This window comes from Lichenostomus cassidix, chromosome 20, assembly GCF_008360975.1.
Source record: "Lichenostomus cassidix isolate B80296 chromosome 20, HeHo_3.0, whole genome shotgun sequence".
In the NCBI taxonomy this organism is placed as follows: Eukaryota; Metazoa; Chordata; class Aves; order Passeriformes; family Meliphagidae; genus Lichenostomus; species Lichenostomus cassidix.
Genome location: NC_139500.1, coordinates 7,528,854 through 7,535,408, shown reverse-complemented (window position 1 = coordinate 7,535,408; position 6,555 = coordinate 7,528,854). Strand labels below are relative to the sequence as shown.

The following is a 6,555-nucleotide window of genomic DNA, read 5'->3' as shown; positions in this document are numbered from 1 at the left end:
TCCATTGGATCCTCTCAGTGTTCCATGGCAAGAGGCAGAGATCCATGTCCATGCACACATATCCTGAGCCACACCTGAACCACAGCAGTGACAGCAGCTGTGAGGAACATAGCCCATTTTACACACCCTGTCCATATTTCTTCCTGCTCTGTGACTTCTTCCTCCTCAGTCATATCCCTTGCCTCCCCTCTCCCAAGCCCATATTTCATCCTCTCCTTGCAGCAGTGATTTAGATATCACTTACCAGGAGGCTGGATTCAGTCCTGCAGTGACAAGGGAAGATATATTAAAATAAAGCATTGCAAGAAATTGCAGAAGAGATTGTCTCAACGCCAACTGCTGGAAAGCAGAAGGGCTCAAGGAAAGATCAACACCCGCAGAGAAGAAATACTCCAGAGCAGCCTCAGGTATCCTGCACTGCCTCAGGCTTGGAGTTCTGCAAGATGGCAGGTTAAACAGCAAGAGGATCTTTAGAATCGTAATATTAAAGTAAATAAATATAATAACTTATTAGATATTATTACATTAACTGTTTTTTTTTCTCTCTAATATTCAGAACCTAGGGAAGCCTAGGGAAAACTTAGGAGGATTGCACCATACAGGTCAAATTAAAATGCTGAGGAACACTGAAGGTGAAATAAAATCAGAATTTTTGCATCACATTTTAATGACAAACGGTGGTTTTGAGACATTCCAGAGGTTTGCAGGCTACAGGAGCACAACTTCTCTTTGCTGTTATGTGGCAAATAAAACATAAAAATTAAAAAATAAATAGAGTAACCTCAGACGGTTAAAATTCTTTAATGGGCAAATAGTAACATCTTATTAAGAATATACATAAACTGAATCCTCTCTCCCAAGGTGAAAAGCTTAAGTCTGGTGGCAGGACTTGCAGCCTGTGATGGAGTTGCTTTGTACAGATGTTCAGCCTTTTCCCTCACAGAGACACCTCCTAGGAGTCAGCGACTGCTTCCAAACGGATGCTGTGAACATTAATGAACTGCTCAGCTCAAACATCGATAGAAAATAACTCCCTGATGCCAACAAGAAGGCAGCAGCTCAAGGGGAAGGAAATAGCACTCAGAGAAGAAAATGACACAGCAAACTGCTGTACTGGAACAGAAACTGGGAAGGGAAGGGGGGAAACAAAGTAAGTTTTAAGCACTGACTGCAGCTGGGCTGTGATCTCCCAACCTGGTCCCGAAATGCTGAAGTTCAGGTGATGATTTATTTCCCCACCTGGCATTTTGCTGGGGAATATGGCAACACACCAGATCTGCCCTGGGATGAGGTTGGGCACATTGGCCAGTGGCAGCTCAGGCCAGAGCCTGGAAAACAGGCACATGGAAAAATGCCACTGGCTGCTCTGCTCCCTCTGCCTCACTGCGAGCTGGCTTGCTCAGGGGAGAATTTTTCCCACTCCTGTTAATGAAATTGCTCAGAGAAGTGGAAGGAAGGAGCTATCTCTGAGCTCCCCAGTGCAGTGTAACATGCTGAATTCAGCACCAGAAACACGGCGTTAGCGCAACGCTGTCTCTGTTGAGTCACCTGTGTTCTGCTTGGTTTGGGATGGATTAATCCTCCCAGAGCCAGGCTCCAAAACTAATTTCTAGCAACAGTGTTTGCCAAAACATTAACTAGAGTCTCCTAGAAAGGACCTGGAAGGTTTTAGTAAGAACTGAAGGACTCAAACCCTCCTCAAGTTTTGGGACTAAACTTGAGCCAGGATTGACAGAAACCCACAGTCCCCAGGGCCAGATTTACAGCTGATTTAGCAGCTCCCATTGTCAGCAGCCCAGGAGGGCAGAGCAGCTTAATTAATACCCATAACTCCTGCAGCACAGCCAGCCTTGCCAAGCTCACGCTGACCCAGGGCTGCTGCTCCACGCACAAACCCCAGACCCATGGCAGGGTGTGCGTGGGCAGACGTCAGAACCCTCCTTTCCAGCTGCACCCGTGTCTGATCCCTCAGCCATGCAGTTTCCTACACAGGGAACTTGAGAAACAGGAACATAATCTCGGGCAAGTGCCACACAGAGAGCCCAGGCAGGGAAAACAGGGAGAGGGACACAGACACACGGGCAGCAGCTCCCAGGAGCTGCCTGTCAGGAGCAGGGCGAGCAGCAGCATTGATTTCTGGAGGCATCCGCAATGCCGAGCATAAACAGCAAAGCCAAGTAACATCACTGTCATGAGATAAGCACAAATCGATGTCTCCAGGAATTTTATAGACAGGAAATTTTCTTCTTCTGAGACGCAAACGGAAGCAGGAGGAGCATAATGTTATCAGCCCCCAAGAAGGGACAAACTTCATTAGTCAGATGCAGTGCAGTGAGATGGAAAAGAAATGCATGGAAAAGTGTCACTCGCTGGGCACTTTGCAGTGCAAAAATGGAGGCACTTCTGATGATGTGCTGTCAGATCTTGCTCAGAGCTCCCCAACACAACACTGACAGCAGCACAGGCCAGAGGGCTCACAGGGACACCCAGGGAAGCCTGGGCAGCCTTCTAAATCGCTTCCCAGCTGCTTTGGCCAGACACTGGCTTCAACAAGTTTTGCAATATTGTGTTGAGTCTGTCACTGTAGAGACTGAGGTGCAGCCGAAGTGCTGCAAGGTCTGGCCCATTCCAGGTTTCCCTAGGGCATCCTTTCTCACCTGGCCCCACACAAGGCACACTTGGTGTTCAAACTTAGTGTCAAGTAAGCAGAAGAGGTTGTGACCTTCCTGAAAGACTGCCAGGAGCCTCCAGTGATGGCCCATGGGGCACACACCAGTTGTTTGTCCCGTGTTTGGGATGCATGGCCAGAGGAATGCCTGGGAACTGCAGCGGCTCACCTAAACCAGCATCTCTCCATCCATCCCTCCATCCCTCCCTCCCTCCCTCCTTGCTGCTGCCCAGCACCCCCCTGAGCCAAGCCACAGCAGCCTGGGTTCCTCAGTGATGCAACGTGCACCTCAAAGTCAGTTCCAGTTCTATATTTTAAGCAAATGAATCCCTCTCCTGCTTTCTTCCCATCACTTCCAATCACTCGCGCTGCGAGTACTGTGAACGCCTCAATTCCTCCTCACTCTTCATTCTTCCAATTTATTTTTTGCCTTCCTCCCAGGCTGGAAAATGGATTTCTGTCCATTCCGTTGTCTCAGAAAGTGTTGGCACTGTGGTGCCAGCAAAGACTTTTTAAATAAAGACAGCTAATTCTATTTGACTGAAGGATAGCGACACAGACTCAAAGTCATGTTTCTGCCTTGCCTGAGGTTTGGGGAAGCTTTACTTTACAAAAAGAGAAGCAGTATTGAGTGAAATTGTCCTTGATAGTCTCCATTAATCCCTGGGAAGAATTAGCAGCAGCTTTATATTACATTCATACATCTTATGGAAGTAAAGATTTCAGGCTTTCTGTCTTATTCACAGCTTTTAATAGAGACTTGACACGGTCTCTTTGGACACATCATCAGCACAGGTGGCAGAATTAGTGCCCTGCTTTGTCCAGATGCTCCTCGGGGGATAAATTACAGCCCTGCAGGCAGGCAGGCAGGGTTTGGAGTCAGCATTATGGAAATAAATGCTTATACCCAGGAAGACACCAACTGCTCTGAAGAAATTGCAGCTGAAACCAGAGTGAGTTTAGGTTAAACAAACCTTGCTGATGAGTTAATTAGCCTGACGAGCATGGTCTAACTCACCCACGAGCCATTTCCCTTCCATCGGCTCGCTGATGGTGGGTGGATCCTGTCTCGGGGCAAAGGCATCAAAACACCGGAGTGGTTCTGAAAGGAGGAGACAAAGAGGCATTAAAGGACAAAGAGGCATTAAAATCCGGACCAGGCTAGAGAGCAAAGAACAGGGTCACACTCTCCTGTCTCTGACCCCGCGGGGCTTAGCATCCCAGTTCACACCTACAACTGATGCTGGGGATTGTGAGCTTCCATCCCATGTCCTGTGCACCGGGGAGATGCCACACATCTCACACATCCTCCCTGAGTCCCCACGCTTCCACACTGAAGAGCTATTCGAGTGAAAATAAACGGGCGAGGAGCTCAGCTCCTGGAGAGGGAAAGCAGAGACAGGAGTGAGGAGCAGCCGCGTGTCCCAGCGCAGGGCAGGGGATGCACGGGCCCAGAGCTAGCCTGGGGACAGGCCTGGAGGCTTCTGCCCACGGGATGGTGATATACATCCGCACAGCGCAGAGGAGCACCCGGGAGGGGCCGCGGGGAACACGCGGGGCGCAGGGACAGCGAGCCGGCGGACGCCCAGCGCGGGGCTGGACCCGGCGGGACTCGAACCCGGGATCCCGGGAGCTCAGGGCGGCTCCCTGGGGCTGCACCGCCCCCTGCTGGCGGCGAGAGGCCCCGCGGGGCAGCGACCGGGGTGACCTGGACACCGCCCCGGGCAAGGACAGGACAGGGACAGCCGACCCCCTGTGACCTGGGAAAGGGGCGCACGGGGCAGGGCAGGGCGGCAGGAGGGCGTCGATGAGACGCTGGGATTTTGGAGCTGGAACGGCAAATGCACAGGTTGGGAAGCTTCCACAGACAAAGGTTCATGGAGGGGATAAAGGGGTAAAGCGACTCCCGGTACGGGCAGATCGATTCCTGTGCAACAAACGCAATAAAGACTAAACAGAGAGACTATTTAATTCCTCTTTCACTAAGAAGATCAATTTGACACCGACCTGACTACAGGCAAGGAGTGAGATGCCAGCCCAGTGGCTCGGAGTATATGCCAGGGCTGGGTACCACACACTGCATCGTCACAGACACTCAGAGTGATGGGGACAGACTTTCTAGTAGGGCCTGTTCCCTAAAAGAGGGAATATTTAGACTAGAGATAAGGATGAAGGCTTTTAAAATGAGGTTGGTAAGACCCTGGCACAGGTTGCCCAGAGAAGCTGTGGCTGCCCCATGCCTGGAAGTGCTCAAGGTCAGGTCATAGTGGGCTTGGAGCAACCTGGGATAATGGAAGGTGTCCCTGCTCATGGCAGGGGGGTTGGACTAGATGGCTTTGAAAGCTCCCTTTCAACCCAAACTGTTCTATGATTTCAAGCCACAAAAACAATGTGGTTCAAGGCCGATTTCACTTGCTCAAACCATAAAAGCAAATCTTGGATAGCACAGACTGGTCCATTAACAGCACCCACTAACAAGCTCCACAGCAGAGTGCCTCATACACACGAAGGGACACACTCAATGGCACAGCCATGCCAAAGGTCCTGGCCACCCCACATTCTGTGGGAAAGGACTGTGTGTCCCTCAACCTGCACAGCAACAAGGAAACTGTCATGGTTAAAAACTCACTGCAATACTAATTAAAACCTAAATAAGCTTCCACAGTTGCTTTTAGCATCCCATCACTGAGCAAGAAAGACCCTTTATAAACATTTGGGGACACATTTGGGTGCTTACAACTGGAATTTTTGGGTGAAATCACCACATGTTCCACCAGGGTGTTTCAGCTGGATCACCTTGATACCCAAACGCCGAACCACAGCGTGCAGCCCTCCAAACTGTCTTCAAAATGAAGCACAGGATTTTTCACAGCATCACCAGGATCTGGTAATTTCCAGCAGCCTCTCCTGACTGCAGATGCTCAGACCGTAAATAATCACTACACGTTTTTGCTGCCACTGATATTTTCTCGCCCGAGGCAGCCGCTCGCCGGCCTGCCTCCCAGATAAGGCTGGGGAGCTTCACAGGGTGTGGGTGCTTTGAGTGGAATCTTCTCAACATCAAAGTCCCAGTAGGGTTTTTAGTGAGTCTTTAGAAGCAAGTTAAGGATTTTTAATGTGCCATGCAGCACCCAGCATCAAAGGGACAGCGTCTGCAGGGGCCTGCTGTTAACAAAGTCACCGATAGCACAGAAATACGGCTGAACTAAACAGCTTTATCACCACTATTTTGAGCAACTTTTATGTGCAGGAGATGAGCACTCCGGAGGTTTACTCGGAGCAGAGAGTCTGAATAAAAAAAGCCTGACCCCCCAATTTGCCATGTGAAATTAGTCAGATGGAAATGAGGAGCTGAGAATCTTTGAGCTGGTGCCGTGCAGTTCAGTATAAATATTCTTATTGAATTATGACACTTCGCAGGCCTCACACACAGAATCAAGGTCATCGGCAGCAGTTGGCAGGAGAGCTCTGCTCCTCCAGCTTTGCTATTTCAGGATGCAATTGGTTTTTCTCTTCCAGCAGAAGTTATTGTAAGCAGGGGCTAGCTGGGCTGTCAGGGGAGGGACGTGTTCAACATGGCCATGGGCAGCAGGAGTGCTGCTGCATGTGAAATACACTGCCTGTGAAACTCTGCTAACACCAGCATCCTGCAAATCCTTCCCTCCTGCTGCTCATGTCTTCCCAGGAACCACGAGCATCCTGTCACTCACACAGAATTCCTCACTTGCCTCTGACACAGGATCCCAGAACTGGTGGTGAAGAGGCTCATGAGGAAACACCGAGGCTGAGGGGTGACAGTGCTGCCTTGACCGAGTGACAGCGAGGGCAGCACTGCACCTCTGCCCCGGTGAAGAGCACGGCCTTGGCAGCCAAACACAGCTCACACA

General features: G+C 50.3%; 1 long non-coding RNA gene across 1 annotated transcript; it reads right to left on the bottom strand.

Moving 5' to 3' along the window:
* Positions 1–2,941: 2,941 nt before the first annotated feature.
* LOC146428708 (uncharacterized) lies at positions 2,942–4,056 on the bottom strand. The gene is made up of 3 exons (XR_014856025.1): positions 3,900–4,056; positions 3,687–3,770; positions 2,942–3,610 (listed from the first exon to the last, which is right to left on the bottom strand). It is a non-coding gene; the product is annotated as an uncharacterized LOC146428708 (long non-coding RNA).
* Positions 4,057–6,555: the final 2,499 nt, after the last annotated feature.